Below are 20,426 nucleotides of genomic sequence, written 5' to 3' on the forward strand. Positions count from 1 at the left end.
TATTTATTTTAGTTTAAGAAACATAATTTTTAGTAAGGAGTAGTGCATTTATTTATATGTTATTTTAAAGGTATTTATATATATATATATATATATATATATATATATATATATATATATACACCAAGCTTGCTTTGAATGAAACCATTAATATTAAATATTTTTTGATGATGCAACAATAATTATGGTGATAAATATTTGCTTATTGATAGATTTTTATTCAAGTATATACATATATTTATTTTAGTTTAAGAAACATAATTTTTTAGTAAGGAGTAGTGCATTTATTTATATGTTATTTTAAAAATATTTATATATATTTTTTTACAAAGATTAATGATGTAATCAAACATGTGACTATAATCTGAGTTTATATTGTGTGTAAGGGTGGAGATTGTTTCTGAGGACGTTCACAGTTAATAAAAGTGAATGAAAGCAGTAGTTATCTATCTTGTCTGTGTCTTTCTAGCACTGCTGGAGAGGATCATAGTTTTTTGTGTTTAGTTCGTTTGCCGTTTCAAGTTTTTGTCTTGCTAACTGGTTTTTGGACTGTGGTTTTCTTTCCACCATGGCTGGTGAAAGCACTTCACAGGATACGCTTATGAATCTTTCCACCCATCCAGTTTTTGATGACTGCTTCGTTTTCTGAAAAGATAACCCAAGTTATTACCAATAATATTCAACAAGGTTTTGGACAGAAAGCTAGGGCTAGTCTTGTTTCAAATTGTGTATCTAACACTATTGGGCATGCTCATACTGCTTTCAACCACTTAGATGTCCCTGAGGCTTCTGGAACTCAGTAGAGGGAAGTGGCGGTTGTTTCAAGCAGTGTTTTCGAACATATTTTACAGGTTAAAAAAAATCCTTTTGGGTACGTAGAAACAGCTGAAAATATGCCTGTGTGTACTGATATTGTTCTTAATGGCGTCGTTGAACAAAATGCCTGTAAAAGAGCAATTTATGATTTTGAGAAACTAACAAAGTATGTTACTTTAGACGTTGAAACTTGCTACCTATCTGAATTTATTAAGCGCATAGGTTTTCCCCAAGGTTTGAGTACAAACAAATTTCCGAACGGTTTCATATGGGGACAGTTTATATCACACACTTGCTGACTTATTTAATGATTTTGGCATTAATTTAATGCGCATTTTGGTAGAGGATTACTTTAAGCAGTTAGAAGAGGTTAAAAGCCTCATGAACACACTAAATGAACAGATTAAGAATTTTTCTTGCTTTTCTCTATTTGATAATTTGTATTGTGGCATTGCAATTATGGTGGATAGACATAGAGCTACAATAATAGCAAGAAAACAAAGAAAATTATGGAGTGACATTATTGCTTATGCGAATAAAACTGCTTATAAAGTCAGACACCAGGGAATTATCTAACAAGAATGTTGTTGAAAATGCTGGAAAAATGACTATGAATGGATACAATGGACATAATTTAACTGTGTGTTCAAATTGTAATGCTCCAAACAATAACAACAATGCAAATTAAGTTATTGATGTAGATAATAGACAAAATTCTTTAAATGGTGGCAATGTTTCTGTGTCTGATATTCAAACCTCAAATCAAAATAATGTTACAGAAGGGGGCTAGTTTTTACAAAAATTTGGGTCCTTTTTTGGTAGATCAACAAGGGAACAAACTGGGACCTACGTGGTCTAAAGTTGTACAGAACAAGGGAAAGGGGAGGGGCAGGAACTGAAAGAAATGGTAACTCATTCTGATTCTGCATCGTATAACATAGAAATTTTAAACCTTTCCAAAGTATCATCACCACATTCTGTTTTTGATCTTTTGAAGAGGGGGGGGTTTCTTTTATTCCTGGAAACACTATGAATCTTGCAAAATTCATTGTAGATTTTAAGTTGACTTTCAGGAAACTCTGTCTAAAGTACATAATGCAAGATGTCAACTGTAATAGATTGTGGGTCCTAAAAAAGTATGTATGTATAATCCGCCCTTATTAGGAACACTACAAGTCTTTCAGAATTTTTATGAGAAAGGGTTTAGAAATATTACACCAGGTAGAAATGTTGGTAATTTAACTGATTTATAAGCCCAGGCATTGCAGGCTTTACATGTAAATAAACAATTGAGGGTTATGAAGGCGGATAAGGGGGGGTCAGGTTATAATTATGGACCAGTGTGATTACATTAAATCCGTAGAAGACATGTTAAAGAAAGAAACTATATACAGAAAAGTGGATTTAGCCTTTATTAAAAGGAACTATCTAAGGCTGGATACGTATATTTTTGACATGTTTTGCCAGGGAGAATTAGATCATAATAGGTATGTATACTTACAGGTAAATTCAGAAAACTACTATAAATCCCCCTTTTAGACCCATTATATCTACAGCAAGGTCTAAAACAGAAACACTATTTGGTTGGATTACATCTTGAATCCTATTATGCAAGCCTCTAAGTTTTATCTAAAAGACTCCTGACATTTATTGGAGCTGTTAAGACATTTAAAGTTACAAAATGAGTCATTTTGCTTTGCTTCTCTAGATGTTGCTTCTCTCTGTACAAGTAAAGAACAAGAAAGAGGTGCAGAATATCTTATAGAATACTTAACCACAAATAGTGCACTAGACAGCATTAAAATAAATACAGTGTATACCCTTATGGAGCTTGTACTAAATAATAACTTTTTTAAGTTTAACAATCAGCTGTACAAGCAGACATCTGGGGTAGCTATGAGGGCATGAGTAGCCCCGGCCTTTGCCAATCTTGTGATGGCATATTGGGAAAACAAATGTATTGTCAATAGTATCTTTGAAAAAAATATTTTGTTTTACTGTTGATATATTGACGATTTGTTTTTCCTTTGGAGAGGTACACTTCAACATTTTGATGATTTTGTGCTGTATTTGAACAACACTACAGAATTTTTAAAGTTCACTATAGGTGGTTTTGGTCAAAATTTGAACTTTTTGGACATTAATTTGACTTGTGATTTAGAGTCAAAAAGATTTATTAGCAACATCTATAGAAAATCAATATCTGCATAAGTTTCATCCGCTCCATATGAAGAAAGGAGTTGTTAAGAGACAGCTAATAAGACTTTATAAGGCTTACATCATTAGACACAATTTTTATGAAAGAAGTAGAAATTTTGAGATCATTTTTTGAGGTTAGAGGGTATGATATGTTATGGTTAACACCTATTGAGAACAAGGTTCTAGCATTACGGAGGGGTATTGCTTGCCCTATTTTGTCATGTCAGAATTGTGGATCTGACACTCATAATTTGGAAAAGGTGGGTAGAGACTTTGCCTGGGCTTTCATCTTGGCTATTACCAATGAAATGTGTATAAAAAACCTCATAGTGGATAATTGGAAAATACTGTTGGGTAATCAGGATCTTATTAAAGTAATAGGAAAGTGTTCTATTTCAATTTCAAAAAAACCTGTCATATTAAAAGTCTGTTAGAAAATGGAACTACCACACAAGATGAGAACAAAGCTTCATTACAACTAAAGGGACTTATGCCTGTAACAGTTGGAGGCAGTGTAAGTGTATTAGCAACTGTTTGTCGGTTCACTTTAAGCATAATAAAAAAACGTATTGGTGTAAAAGCTATTTTACTTGCAATAGTGAGATGGTTGTTTATGCTGCCCAGTGTCTTTCATGCCCAAGTTATTATATTGTAATGACAAGGTGTTTGCAAAAAAGAATTTGTGAACACTTATTAGCCATAAAGAAAAAGGAACATGCTAATGCTTTAGCAAGGCATTCCATAGTCTGTTCAAATTTTAAGAAATTTGTTTTTTCTTTGTTAGACAATGTAAGACAGGTATATACAGGAGATCTCAAAACACTATTGGAATGTAAAGAATCTCTATGGCAACTTCATTTTGGGGTGGACACCAAGCCTGGTTTGAATGAAACCATTAATATTAAATGTTTTTTGATGATGAATCAGTAATTATGCTGATAAAAAATGTTTGTTTATTTATATAATTTTATTCAAGTATGTACATATATTTGTTTTAGTTTAAGAAATATATATATTTTTTAGTAAGGACAAGTGCATTTATTTATATGTTATTTTAAAGAGATTTATTTTTTTTTTTTACTAAGATTAATGATGTAATCAAACATGTGACTATAATCTGAGTTTATAGTGTGTGTAAGGGTGGAGTTTGATGTTTCTGAGGAAGTTCACAGTTAATAAAAGTGAATGAAAGTGCTAGTTATTGCGCCCGTGTCTTTCTAGCACTGCTGGAGAGGATCATAGTTTTTTTGTGTTTAGTTCTTTTGCAGTTTGAAGTTTTCGTCTTGCTTACTATATATTCCAACTCCGTGATCACACAACAGTGGGGGAAACTGCAAACACCCATAACCCACCGTATGATATCTAGCAAAGAACATTTTAGCATACCTATACCTGTGCAAGTGAATTTAACCCAACTTTCACTTCAATAACTCTTAAATCTACATGGTCGTAAAATATATTATATGAAAAAAACATTAATGTAATACTTAAAATTCAAACTTAAAGCAAATGTTTTTAGGCCAAATTTACGTAGATCAAATGAATAAACTCTAAATTTAGACCACTTGCATGGAGCTGCACTGTCTCTGGAATAGATTTCCCGTACATCCCACATGGATGGCACAGTGGTAGCGTTGTTGCCTTACAACAAGAGGTTCTCTGGTTCTATTCCTGGCTGGCTTGTCTGATGTGCAGAGTCTGCATGTCCTCCCTGCATTCGTGTTTTTTTTCCTCTGGGTGCTCCGGTTTCCTCCCACGTTACAAAGACATGGATCTGGAGCATTTTTCCCCAGGCCTCCACTGAAAATTGGCTTCATTCCAAGTCATAATTTCCTGTTTAGCAAATGTTAAATAAATATAAATAAACAAACGTGTCAGAGTACCTTGCTTACCCTTGTCAAGTGCAACCTTAATGAGTGGATGGGAAACCACAAATTTGTCCAAGGGGTTCCACCTCTGCCCCTCATTGACAGGGGTGACAGGTGCTTACTGAAGGTTCCTTTTTGGGGATAAACTCTTAGTTAGGCTTGTAAGAACCCCAGGGCCATTAACCTAGTAACTGCCTATGAACCATGTGTGTGTGAGTGTGTGTGTGTCTCCATTAACCAGTTCCTGCAGCAGCGTAATCCTTCTACCAGTCTCCCAGCAGTATTTTTACCCTATTCTGTGATATTCACAAAAGTATAAAAAGCAGCTTCCACCAAAACGAGAGGATGAATTTCTTCTTTAATAAAATGTAGTTCTTAAAAGCATACAAAAAGTTTCAGGACAAAACCAGAAAAAAAATGGATAAGTGCTTTCAGTATATAGCCTTCATCAGATCCTAAGGATGTTTGCTTTTAACTACATTTTATTAAAGAAGAATTGTATCCTCTCATTTTGGCGGAAGCTGCTTTTTATACTTTTGTTATTGTCTGTTATCAGGCTTCCTTTAAAGGTACTTTTTTCTTTGTTTTTGGTTATTCTGTGATATTCCAGAAATTGCTAGTAACACCATTTTAAGTAATTTTCCTTGTTCCACTGCCTCATGGGTTTGCTACCCAAGCAGTGTTACTTTTTTTCAGACTATATCTGTGAAAAAAATCAAACTTATTTTTCTTGCTTTGTGCTCTTACACTTCAAGTTCAACCATTGAGTACTATGCCACTAGCGCCTTATTAACTTAAGTCACCCTTTGCATTTTGCACCTTTGCTCATGAGTTTCAAAATCTTCATATATTTTTTTAATTAGGCAAGCATTTACTCCATATAAAGTTTAATAATTAGAATGGTTGCATCTGTATGCAAAATAACAGCCTAGCCAAGGAATTTTCAGTGAATTTTGCCCCTCAGTCATGAACTGTACCTTTTTTCATGCACCAGTAAATACCTATTTTTCATAATCCAGTGCAGTAATTTGTATAACATGTGTACGCCCATCTTTCTTTTAAGGTTGCCTACAAGAAGCAGAGTTAGTAACATGATACATTTCCTCCAGTTAGATGTAGTGTCTACCTTTATATCTATATGACACTGTTTAGGATACACATGCACTATAGCATTTCTGCATTTTTTATTCTCCAATACCATCTCTACATTCTGAAGAATGCTATTTTAACTTTCACTTTTATCTTTTCTGCAACTATTCTGTTTGCATCTGCTGTATCACTAAGGACCCAGCAGTTCAAGAAGCCCTTCTTGAACCTATTTATATTCATTTTGCTCACCGCCTTTAAAAATCTGGACTGTATGGTCTCAAGACAAATATTATTCTATAAATAAACAAGTATGTACCCTGTTGAAGAACTTTCCTGTACTTTAAATTGTTTTGCCATATCTGTACTAGATGTTAGCGAGGAGGGGTGAGTGTGAGTGTGTTAGGCAAATTTCCTAGAAAGGCACCCATACCCAGTATCTCTTCTGTCTTGGCACTAAACATGACTACAAGGCTTGCTTCAGGCCCAAGATTTTGCAAACCCATTTATCTTCACTCAATGCTTTCCAAGTGATCCAATATTTGGAGATTTGGCCCACTCACAGATGGGCAGATTCCACCTGTGTTTACATACCTCCATTACCCAAGTAGAAACTTAAAAGGCCTAGGCCTGACACTGTCTATCCACTCAGATTCCAACTCACCCACTGAGGTTTCATAACCTGTTACATCTGAATCCACCTTTAATGCTATCTATTTTGACCCTCTGGCAACTGATATAGCATTACAACTAGGAAGACTGCTTCTACAGAGAAAGGATAACCAAAAATCAATTCAGAGGGGCCAGAAGGCATCATGCAGATTTTTGTCAGGGAGGAGGTTCCTAAAAACTTAATTGAGGTATGTCAGGGCTCAGACCCCCCCTCCCAAACTTGGTTTAAGTGGACTTGACACCAAAGAAAAAGCATCAGAAGACAAAGCATGCCTCTTCACCTCCTTTGAGAGAGAAGAAATGGCTGGATGGATTTCTCTCAGGGCCTGATTAAGGCCATTATGGCCCTGAAACTGCCTTCCCTTTTGCTCCTCCTCCTACTCCCACCCCTCAGAAAATAACAGTGGATTCATCTTCCTCGGAAGATGACAGTGCCCCTAACTCTGAGCATTCTCTAGCCTATTAATTTCATATTCACTCCCCTGGCCGAGATACCTTAGTTGATGAAGATTCCATCTCCACAGACTCCCTGGTGGAAGACATTCCTTTTATATTTATTTATTTATTTATTGACATTTGTTAACCGGGTTTGTCCAGCTGGGCTTGTGGCCCATTTTCAGTGGAGACTCGAGGAGAAAAGCACCACTAGTACATTTTTAAACAAGTACAATTGTAAACAATATTGATATAATAGCAGTTGTAGCAAAAAGATTCACATATGTTGGGTTACATGTATAAAAGTTCAAGTTCCCTTTTTGCTCCTCCTCCTACTCCCACCCATCAGAAAATAACAGGGATAGGGAAAAACAGGCAGAACAAGAAAGGGAAGTCCCTTTTGGGGAGAGAGAATTATTAATATGATGAAACATTTCAACTGGTAGTCGAGGCAAATTTCAGAGCTCCAGAAAAAGTAATGTAAGCTTTTGGAAGGGGGCATTCCTGCCCATTCTCCTGACTCTCCAGTCCTAGGAGACTTTTTGGATGCTTTCCAGTCTACCACTATAGCTCCTGATTAAAATCCTCCTGTTCCTAAAAGACCAGATAGTTATTACTAATAAGTTCCTGATACGCTTACATTCCCCCTCTCCAAAGGATTTAGTTAACATTTGTTTACCGGGAAAGTTAGACTATGACAGAGCCCATTTTCAGTGGAGGCCTGGGAGAAATGCTCCAGGTGCATGTCTTTGGAATGTGGGAGGAAACTGGAGCACACAGAGAAAACCCACACAAATGCAGGAAGGACATGAAGACTCCAGACAGAAGGCACACCAGCTGATAATTGAATCAGAGAACCTCTTACTGTGAGGCAACAACACTAACCACTGTACCACTGCATCACCCAGGTAAACTCGGTCCACCTCAAACTGGAAAAAGGTTATGCTTTGTCTTGGAAAGAACACACTGCATTGAACAGTGTACCCCCTACTCTCTACAACTAACTTCAGCTTCTACCACCTATTCTCCAGGAATTACAGGCCCAACTATGACAGAATTTGTGCCATAACATTTGTAGGGTCAGTTTTTTTGCACCATGTTCTTTTTAGTTCCAAGAAAAGCACAACGATGGAGACATGTACTGTATCTCACTTTGCAAAACACTTCCCTAAAAGTGCCAAACTTCGAAGTGCTCTCCCTTCAGACACTGATTGCTTTTATACTTCAAAAGGCATACTTAATCCCCTGGATCTAAAGGATGACTATCTACATATCCCTATTTGCCCTTCCTGCAGGAGATTCCTCAAGTTTTATACTGGCTCATCTCACTTACAATTTATTTTTGTCTTTTTTGGGTTTTTCTCAGCCATGAGTGTGTTCAAAATGTCCCTAGCACCAGTAGTAGCCTTCTGTTGAACTCAGGCAATTCAGATTTTCTATTACTTAGACAATATGCTAATGTAGGCTTCCATGCTGCAGATCCTAATGCAAAATGTACACTTCACCCTCAACATTGTCTAGCATTTGGGGTTCACAGTCAACCGCTAAAAGTCCTCCCTTCTGCCTACTCAGGACCTGGTGTTTCTGAGATGCAGACCTACTTACCTCAGGAGAAGGTGCAAGCCTTACAACTTACTTTCATAGCCTTTCCTCCTTCAGATGCTCAGCCAGGCAGCTCCTATTAAAACTTTGGGGTCAAAGCAGCAACCATTCCAAAGCTCTGTCTAGCCAGGTTGCACATGAAAAAATTCAATAGTAGCCAAAAACAGAATGGTTCCAACATTCGCATCCAGTTGACTCAGAGATCCACATCATACCTTGTCTTAGGAAGGAGTTCTCATGGTGAGTAGAGTGAATCTCAACCCAGGACTCCCCTTCAATCCACAACGTTCAACTCCGAAGTTGTACACAGATGCTTTGATTGAAGCCTGGGGGGCCTGGACAGGTTCATACTGAATTCAGGGCAGGTGGCAACCCAAGCTCTAAGAAGAGCAAATACACCTGAAAGAGGTGAAGGCTCTTATCCTAGCACTTCAGGTTTCTTACACATCTGGAAACTAGCCTTCTGCGAATATTCCCAGACAGCAATACAGTCATGTAGTACATAAGCAGGGAGGCACTAGATCGTACCAGCTGTAAGGAATAGTAGAGAGTGCTTGGGACCTAGTCACTCAGAGGATCCTGACTCTGCTCATCCCACTCATCCCATTACAGGACAATATTTTATCAGACTCATCAAGGACCCTCATTAATTGACCATAATGCAAGTTTTCATGGACATTCTGCCCAGGTGGGTGACATCTTTGACAGATTTATTTGCCTCACTGAGCAGCAAACAATCCCCCCTGTTTTACACCAGGACCTCTTTTCCCTAAGCTTGGAGCATTCCTTCCCGTTGACAGAGAAGTTTCTATCTGCCATCCCATAACCACCTCTAATGACAAAGAATTTAACAAAAGTCCAAAAAGACCATGGGTGCTGGAACCATAGAGCGAGGGTGGAGGGGCGCCCCCACTTTTGCAGATCATCCATACCTCTCAACTGTCCCAAATTGCTCCTTTATTTTTGAATTATTTTCATTTTTTGCACTTTAGCTGATGTCATCGCATGCGCGATGATGTCAGCTCGTCAGGGTTACCAGCCTATCAGAGTTGAGCTCACGGCACACATATTTCCAGGTTTCTGGCTGTTTTTTTAATGCTTTTTGTGAGCAGGAATGGACGGACGGTTTTATTTAGCTGCTGCTGCTTATTTACTCAGACTCAGAGAAGGATTTATTTTCGGAAGCTGCCTGCTGCCTGGGTGAAAGCTGCTGCTTCTCGGAGGATGGAGTTTGAACTGGCTGTTGGGATTTACTGGGAGATGTACCACAGAGAAGCTGAACACAGACATATATTATTTTCAGATTGAGTAAGCTGCTGGGTGAAGTGCGTGCGTGTGTGTGTGTGTCTGTGTCTGTCTATGGAATACAGCAGGTGGTTAGAGGTACTCAGGCTAAAACCCTGTACCTTGGGTACATGTAAAAAGAGCCTAAATTCCCTAGCCACCATCATTTGTGAATTTATGCCTCACATTTATGTTCTGTTCCTCTGCTTTCAGGAGTGGTAAAACAAAACCTTTTATTCTAGCAATTTCCTAAGGTTATAAAATTAGTATTTGAAATGTGTTCCTATTTTGGTGCTGTATTCCCCCATTATTGACTTTGTTCTGTATTTTTGTGCTAAGAGGTTGAGAGCTACGGTGAGAACTGAGAACTGAATTCACTAAAGGATATGATAGCCATTTAGGTTTGGCTTCCTGTCTTTCAAGAAACTGCTGGTTTATCTTAGTGGTATGTTACTCTGACTGTAGTGCACAGGGTTCTGGGTTCAAGACTTGCCAGTGAAATGCATGGTGGTAACACAACATTTTATGCAAGCAACTTTCCAAAATTATACAAGCAATGTTTAAAATGTGTCCCTGGTCCCCCCCCCCCCAATTGAAAATAAGTTCAAGAAGCTGTGCAACATGCCTATGGCTTACACTACTGTGATTCTGTATTTATATATTGTGCGTAGAAGTAGACTGTTATGGAAATGTTCTGTATAGGGCAGTTTTGTCATTACTGGTGCATGCATTTTGCTTCATTGTCTACTGGAAAAATGTTCAAACAAATTTAAAATGCAATTGTGTGTTTTTCTCTCATGAGCTTGCCAGTACTGTGACTGCAGACTTTTGTCTGTCAAGATCAATGCATATTTCATTAATTTGCTTCCTTTGATTTTCACTAGTGTCCATCTTTGTTACAGAATTTTAAAAAATATATGAATGACAGACATGCAAATCTAGCTAAGTTAATTGCTGTAGGTATTTCAGAGACACAACTGTAGTTTAGGGTTAAAGTATGAGAAATCTGACTTGTGATTAATACACATTACTTGGACTAAGCTGGTTTGTATTGTATTCACACTTTTAATACTGCAGCAAGAATTAGAGTCTTTGATGTTAACCTTCCCTCCCCAGCTCACTGTCATGTCTCAAAACACCCGAACAAAACCTGCACTTTTACAGAATGTACAGCTTACACAAAAAGAAAAATTTAGCAAAGCTAGACTTTCCACTGTGTGATATCTTAAAATGCTCGGCTGGTTTGTGTTGTACTGACCTGAAATTGTCCATAAATAGACGTAAAAGTAAAAGAAACATTCATGGACATTCAGAATTGCCATTTAGCTGAAACACCTGATATCCTTAAACGTTAATTTGCATATATCCCATGTTACCTCTGATACAAGATGTTTAAGATATCACACAGTGGAAACACTAGCTTTGCAAGATTTTTCTTTTTGTGTTTTTTAACCAATTGTTTTTTCTGTGCGACCTTTTTACTGATAGTTTTAGAATGTACAGTTTAGGAAAAAATGCAAAATCAAATACTGGCAGAAAATCAGGGGACTAAGATGAAAATATTGTCTTTCTTTCTGGTACTCAGAGTATGATTAAAGTTTAAGACAACTATTTGTAAGAAAATATGAGCAAATATGTATGAGTGGAGTTTTCTTGTTCATTTGCATCTGAAAACTAAGCTTGAAATTCTTGCTTGTGTTAAAATTCCCAAGTATAACTCCAGGCTACAAGATTTAACTGAGAGGTAATACTGATCATTTCTGACTGATAAGGCACTTTAAATGCTAATGTTTAAGAGATGTTATTTGCTTACTTACTCTGCCACTCCTAGCCTTTATGATGTAGCAGATGATGAGGCAAGCATAGGAAAGAAAGGCAACACAGAAATAAGTTCAGGCATAAAACAAATGCAACAGTTATTAAATGAGGCTATTTCTGCATCTGTCATGATTAGCGATGCCTTTTTGAAAAGGAAAAAAAATTACATTTGAGTGGAGATCTCCTTTTAATATTTGACTTTTCATCAGTCAAAAATGTAGTTATTTTGAGCAGTATTCCATGTATGATGGCAAGTAATTAGTGTCACTTAAATACAACTAAAGGCTGATCATCATCCTCATTTATCAGAGTAGTGTGTCCATGCATGGGTGGGTGAGTGTGTGTGTTCTTAACTATCCAGAATGCATTGGTATGAAAAGAATTTCTAATAATAATAATATGTATGTGTGATATTTATTTCTGAATAAAACAGAATAGTTCTTATTATGGGAACGTAGCTCTGATAAAACTCTCTGTGCTAACAAAGGCACATGTCAAAGTGAGTTTCAGTAATGACCTCTATGTATATGTTTAAGGGTATAATAAAAACAATCAAGTGCAGCATATACCAAGTGTCTGATTATAATTTGAAATGATTGGCTTTTTAATACTGCAAATAACATTTGCTCTGTAAAGGCACCACCAGCAGACTTGCACAAGCATTCGAACATGACAGTCTTCAATTTTTTTTTCACTAAAACATGGGAGGGTACTAAAAAGAGTGTTAAAGAAAATTACAGATGTGCGAGTGGAGTTTTCTTGTTCATCTGCATCTGAAAACTAAGCCTGAAATTCTTGCATTTCTTAAAATTCCTAACTATAACTCCAAGCTGCACCATTTATCTGAGATATAATGTGCTGACAGTCTGTAACTGATAACAGTATACGACTTATTTTATGACAGAATTCAGTGCATGGCTGGAACCTATTAGTACTGAGTTGGTTTTACTTCAGAAGTTAAAAAAAAAATAATAATATTTAGTTCCCAATATCACTGTCATTTCCTGTCACCAAAATGTACCACAGCAAAAAGTGTTTGTACAGAATGACCCAGCCAATTCTTAAGGGTGAATGGCTCTATCTTAGTATGAGTCTTTGAAACCATGTCCATAACAATTGTCAAAATGTGTCTGATGCATTGTATCTACTACAAAGGCAACAAATGTAAGCTATGCAGGTATTCCCTAGTGACTGTGTGTTAATGGTTGATATAATCGGTTTCTTTATCACATGTTTTTCATTATAGGAATCTAGTTGATATCTAGCTATCTGTACAGACCTGATATTACAGCTGACTAAAATTATTTAAAATGTATCCAAAGATGTAACATTTGCTATGAATGTAAACACAATCATGCCCATGATGCAGCCATAATACATATACATTAGCATACATAATATGGTGAATATGTGCTGTGAATATATAATGTGCTATGAACATGTGAAATTACAGATCATCATCATCTGTAGATGAGTATTATAACATATTCCCTCAGCAATTTTGCTAGAAAGTTTTAAAATTCACCAGAGATTGCTTTTATACTGAAAGGAAAAAGGGTCTATATTAGATCACTGAACGCTTAAAAAAGCGAACGGTGATTAATCGACCCTATGTAAGCGAAAGCTTGCAATGTCGAACTGTCAGAACAGTGATTTTTTTCCAAGGGGAAAAAATTGCTGTTCCAACAAAAAAGAAAAATGGAAAAGAGAACACTTTAAACATTACATTAAGTAGGGGTCTGTGCCCCCCACACCCTTCCCTACTTAAATATATCAACTCCGAGACCGCACTGCAGTGCCGAAAATGGCAAAGTAACAAAGCGGCCAAGTGAATTCTTTCCCAGGGAAAGAATTTGCTTAAAAGCCGTTTCGATATTTTGCCATTTCAGTCTTTTAAGTTTGACCAAGACACATTCGAAAGACTGCGTCTTCGGTATTTTAATAGGAACCCAAGGAAAAACAGTAGGCTTTCAATGCATTTGGACTGTTTGTTTTTTGTGTCATTTATTTCACAGTTTGTGTGTGTGTAAAACACAGTGTGATTGTTACTAGAATGTTGTCCCAAAATGATGTAATTGTGAAGACATGCTGCAAACAGAACAATGGTTTTAAATTGTTATATATCATTATATATTAGAGAAGATCCCTACATAGTTTTGTTAGTGCATCTGTAGTAGACCATTTATGTAATTAAGTGATGTATAAAAAAGAAGGCTGTGACCCTTCAGAATTAGAGAAGATGGTCTCTCCTGGAGACGCACCTCTTAGTGCAAGAAATTATGAAAGTCATAAAAAATTAGGGTGGGGGGGCAAAGGCCCAAAACAGGGACACTTTTAAGTATTGCTCATATAAACATAGAACGTTGATAGAATAACAGGTTTTGCATTAGCATGAATTTTCTGAATGGTATGAAATCTGAAATTCAAATGTCTACTCTTATTTTCTGATTTTGATCCTCAATGATTTTAATGTCCTTAATGTATATCTGAGAAGGGCAGGCGCAGTGGTGCAGAGGTTAGTGTTGCCACCTCACAACAGGAGGTTCTCTGGTTCGATCCTCTGCTGGAGTGCCTTCTGTGCGGAGTCTGCATGGTACTCCCTGTGGTCGTGTGGGTTTCCTCCAGGTGCTCTGGTTTCCTCCCACATCCCGAAGATGTGCTGTATGTGGATTGGATACTCTAAATTGGCCCTAGGCATGAGTGTGTGTGCCTTCTGTGGAAGGTTGGGTGCCAGGCTGGAACTCAACGCCATAAAACTCCACTGTCAATAACGAGCAGACAGGTGATCCACTGTGGTGACAGCTAACCAGGAAAAGCCAGAGGAAGAAGAATGTATGTCTGAGAAGATTCTGATCTTATTGACTTTGGTACATTAGTATATCAGAATGTGTGTGTGTGTGTCTGCGCGCATGCATGCGTATATAATTTGTGTGTATTCTGGATGACATCTGAGTAAAAATCAAAAGTAAAATTAGTGGTATATTTTCAAAGAAATGATATTTCTGCCATTTCACATTGAAGACCTAAGTACTTATATACTTTCTTTTGTTCCAAGATCCTTTACAGACATGTCCTGAGCCCAGTAGGTAAAAATGATGGCTATAAAAGATAGAAAATGGGTTCAGGACTTAATATGTAATAGCTATGAAAGATGAAAAATGTGGATAGTGTCAGCATATACAGTATAAACCAATAGCATGCCTAAGAGTGGAATGATGTAAAAATAAACATGCATAAACACGGCACTATACAAATCAGCAAGACAGTCAGAGCATAAGTGATACAGTAATTGGGCATTTAAGATTTCAAAACATGCTTTACATACTAAGAATTGTGTTGTTCAGTCCATCTATATTACATGCACAGGAATAGCCACAACTGATGCTTAGAGTATGTTGAATATGAATGGCTAAAGCTGGGATACTGCAATGCAGAGAGAGATTAGCATTTAGATAGCCTAATTATAGCCAAACAGTATTAATACAACAATGTATATACATTAGTGTCTTGGAATGGTAGCAACAGTAATATGTTATAACCTCTAAAGCAAATAATGTGGAAGGAACTAACATCCCACATCCTCTTAAATAATATAATGAACAAACAGACTGAATATAATTATATATATATATATATATATATATATATATATATATATATACACACATATATATATATATATATATATATATATATATATATTTATATATATACACACACACACACACATATATATATATATATATATATATATATATATATATATATATATATATATATATATATATATATATATATATATATATATATAGTAGGTATGTAGCCTTGCAAATGCTTTGATTTTAACATGGATGGGATGTAGTAGTGTGTTATACACCTCTGCTTAAAATATTACAAAATGAAACACCCTTAAGAGTTGCTTCCTTTTCAATAGCACTTAGCCTGTTGGAGTACCCATGCACTATCTTCTGTCACTAATGGATGCTGTTATTGTACTTCGTATTGTTTTCTCACTATCATTTTTCATCTTCTTTCAGTTTATGATGGTTTATATTAAATGTTCATTAACTGTGGTGGCACTGATAAAAAATGCTGCATGTTAATGTTGAATGCTGTCTTTTTAATAGATTAGCAAGTTATCTTGAACTTTGTTCACACTCCAGGCCATCATGGATCACAGGCTGCTTAATATTATGTAAAGCCTCCTGTCTCCAAAAAAAGTTGTCTAGTTTGATGTTAGACAATTAAAATGTTATTTCTGCTGCAATTTCCCTAATCCCACAGTATTGGTATGATGTGGGAAAAAGGTTTCCTCATATTATTTTTTTGTTGTTTTAGAGAGTTCTCTTTGCATTTCTCTATAAAGCTATCTATGATATAAATGATCAGAATGTGATTATAAGCAAAAGTATATTCTGTTGTTGGTGGTGGGAAGATGAAAGGGCCACACCTGCTTCTCTCTTTGTGGGGGGGGGGTGATGGGGATGTAGTGGTGGTTTGCCATTCCTTAGCTCCAGGGAGGCAGAAGTTCAGACCAGGAAGGTGGCTTAAGTACGCAGGTAGATTTCAGTGACATTCCCGTCCATGAGCCCAGGGTGGGATGCTGTCATAATCACACCCCACTGAAGGCATAGACAGATAATGAAACACTGGCCAGTGAGAATAATCAGAGCTGTAGCCAAGCAACTAGACCTAGTCTTCTATGAACAGCAATGGCAACTGTATGGCCCTCATCTCCAACTGCACTTGCTTTGCCTGTTACAATAGGGGAATGGCATTGTCAGCTAGTGGGTCATTCAGATAATGGATATTCAAGGCTTTTAGTCAAAACAGATTTCCAAGATGGCTGCATGGTTATCAACAGGTTGATTAGAGCTATACAAGTCTGAAAACAGTAACTTTGCAAAGCATACATCAAAAGTCGTTTATCTGGGTTAAATTAAATTACTGGTTAGTCACAACACTACCTGTATATTAACAAAGAAGGAATCTGAAGAAATTAAGAGGAAAACAACTAGAAAGAGAAAAAGCAAAAATCAAGACAGCAGGAGCCTTGCAGCTGTTCTGCAAAAAAGCAGTTCAGTTTGTCTCATAATAGGAGGTGACTTTAAAAAATTTAATGGAAGAATAAATACATTCACAGGTGTGTAAAACAAGTGAGTCACTGGGGAAATGCATACAGTCAGTCAAATAACAAAAGGTGTGTCAGAACAGAAGATTTAAGTAACTAGTTAGTTGAGCATATACAATTGTGGCAATCAAAAGTTGAAATGAAGGGGAAACATGTCTGATTATGTAGCTTCTCAATAACTTTTTCAAAGAATAGTGTTGCTAGAAGCAGAGTATGCAGAGAAAACCTGTACCAGAGAAACTGGAAGGAACATATTGCATTAGTTGTTTGAAAGTATAAATAAGCAACTGGACTGGCATTCCGCAACATGTTAAACTGAAAGGGCACAACATGTTTATTTACCAAATTTAAACATGAAAAAGAAGCCAAGATCTATAGTAGAAAAGAAGCAGTCATATCGGTAGAAGGAGCTGCTCTTGACAAAATTGTGACAGAAGGGTTAAGTATTATCAACTCGGAACACCAGATTGTTCACAGAAAATAGGCAGAAGAGAAACACGTTTATCCCTGTAGATTGTTGAAAGACCGGTGTGATATTGAAGTTACTACATCCAGTTGGCTTTTGCAAATGTTTTTTTTAGAAGGAATAAAGATGTTTTTGAATGCAGAACAAAGGAGGTAATAAAACAGTTTAGCCAGCAAGTTGTATTGGATTCTGCTACACTTTGCTGTGAAGGAAAGGTTAGTTTGCTGTTATTTTTTGTATTTCTGTATTGCCTTTCTATATTTTGAATACTGTAGTTTGTTTTCTTTACCTTGTGTTTTGCTTGCATTCTGTTTTAACAGCATATTAAAACTTCAAAAGAGACCACAGCTCTCTCTGTCTGAGTCATGCAGAATTTTTTTCCCCTCCCTCCCACCCATTTAAGTTGTCTTGTTAAATACCACTGTCTTTCTAGTTGCCCGCCTCTTATGTTAATCTGACCATATATCTCATTTCTCTCTACTTTCACTGGCTTATGTGAGTAATCACTAAACCATCACTTTTGAAATCCCACCCCTTCAATTATTTAAATTTATTGGCCATCCTACAGTATTTCATAGTACCAAAATACAAAAGTAACCACCCCTTTCAGTCCATCTTGCTGTTTTAAAAATAGTAACTCTCCACTAAACCTTAACTTTTTAAACAGGTAAAACTCAAGTTACCTACTTTCATATCTAACTTCTCTAGTGCACACTGCAGAGTGCATTCTTTTCAATCTTACCTTTAAGCATCCCTGTTACCAGCACTTTCTCTAATACCTAAAAAGATCATCTCTACTTGACTCCAAGTAGACTTTTCTCTATCTGTTAAACCTAGCACTTGCTCCTACAGTACTTATTACCTTGATACGGCACTCTTATAGATAGCACCCCAAAAAGGCAAACCCCACCCACGTCCCCCGGAATCTCTTTTAAAGTTTTTTTGTCTAGTCCTTCTAGCATGTCGAGGGATCAGTTGCTAGTGTCCTCTCCTGCTCAGCTGGTGAACCTGGGAATATTGAGGCAATGTTACAATTGCCTCATGTACACAGATAACCCTCTCCTCCTCCCACAAAACACAAATACATGCGAGAGATGCAACTATACGGCCAAACTGGAGGCTGAGCTCTCTCAACATAGGACTGGCAAGACCAGTCAGGAGGAGAAGGTTACCACACACACTATAGACCCAGTCTCACATAGTACCATCACAACCGCAAATCATACACATAAACACACAAAGACATACTCGGCTCTGATCAAAAATCTACCAAAACAGCAGAGGCCAACAAAGCAGACACCCAAACAACCACCACCTCAGAACACAACACCTGCAACACATAGACCTCACAGTCAGAGTGTCAAACAGTCACAGCCCTTAAGGCCAAACACAATGCCAGACACACTAGTCATTGGTGACTCCATAGTCAGACACACTGACGTCCGCTCACCAGACTGAGTAAGGAGAAGGTCACAGTAAGCTGCCTGTCGGGCTAGAATCCGCCACATAACGCAAGCACTCAGGTCTCTCAACAGCAGGTACAAATACGACTCAGTCATTGTCCACGCTGGTGTAAACGACCTGAGGCGTACCTCCTTGGACTACATGAAAAGAGACATTGAGGAGCTCTCTGATTATGTAGCCCAGGCAGGTATGACCCTGACCTTGAGCAGTATCCTACCTTCACCAAGAATGATGCCACAATACAGAGATAAGATGATCAGCTTTAACAATTGGCTTAAACTCTGGTGTCATTCAAAGGGGATCCAATGTCTGTCTGCCTGGGATGACATGCTGGACAAGCCACGCTGCTTCATGAGGGATGGCTTGCACCTGTCACCCTGGGATTCCAGATATTGGCAAAGGCTCTTGCCACCCCATAGTGCCTTTTTAGGCAAGGCTCAAATTCTAAACCTACCACCCTAGAACACAAAAAGGAAAAAACTAAGGGTAATGCTGCTCAATGCCAGAAGTCTAAATCTCAAAATGCACGCACTCGAGGCCCTTCTCAGTATGGAGAACATCGATGTCTGTGCAGTGACAGAAACCTGGTTCAAGGCTCCTGAGAGCACCCCAGCACTATCAGGTTTTACCTCTTATCATGCGTTCCGCCCCAAAATCCAGACAATACCAAGAAAGGAGGGTATCCATATTCATCAAGGACACCCACACCTCAAGACTGGTGGCAATGCACGATGCATCGGAGACCATCCAGGTGCAATTAACCATAGGCAAGACTGCTCTGCAAATTGTAGCATGTTACAGGCCACCCTCACAAACTCAGGAACCTCACATGGCCTTCCTGAAAACACTAGAGGATAAATGTATCACCAAACACCATCATACTAGGTGACTTCAATTACCCTAATATAGACTGGGAACACTACTCAAGCCCAAACACCCTAGCCCAAAAGTTCCTGGAATTCATAAACTCAAATGCCATGGAACAACTAGTCACCATCCCCACAAGAGGAGAAAACATACTTGATCTCATCATCACGAACATGGGAGCACAATGTTCAACACCGGAAGTATACCCCTCACTGGTGAGATCAGATCACAAACTAATCTCGCTGGAGGTCCTCATCCCACCCCACCTGAAATAAAAAGACCACAGTAAAGAACTTCTCGAAGCCGACTTCACACTTCTAAAGACTAGTGTGGTCTCCTTTATGGCCATCGTGCCCTGCGACAACAGTACTCAAGTCGCTGAATCACTTACAAATGCCTTCTACCAGCACCTGCAGGACTGCATGGATAAGGCAATCCCAAGCAAAACAAAGACTCTTTGTACCAAAGGCAAGCGTCCAGTCTGGTGGACCCCAGCCATAAACAAACTCTACAACAAAAGGAGGAAGCTACTACAAGATAGAGCAAAATCCTTAAAAGGTAAGACACCAATGATCACTATAAGTAAAAAACTAAGAGCTCTCATAAAATCATCCAAAGCAAATTTTGAGAGAAAAATAGCTAAAGACTCAAAAGACAATCATAAGGCCTTCTTTAGCTATGTTAGAAACCTGGGAGGAAACTCCCAGATATGCTCAGA

Source organism: Protopterus annectens, chromosome 15.part0 (assembly GCF_019279795.1).
Source record: "Protopterus annectens isolate FY-2018-M chromosome 15.part0, PAN1.0, whole genome shotgun sequence".
In the NCBI taxonomy this organism is placed as follows: domain Eukaryota; kingdom Metazoa; phylum Chordata; order Ceratodontiformes; family Protopteridae; genus Protopterus; species Protopterus annectens.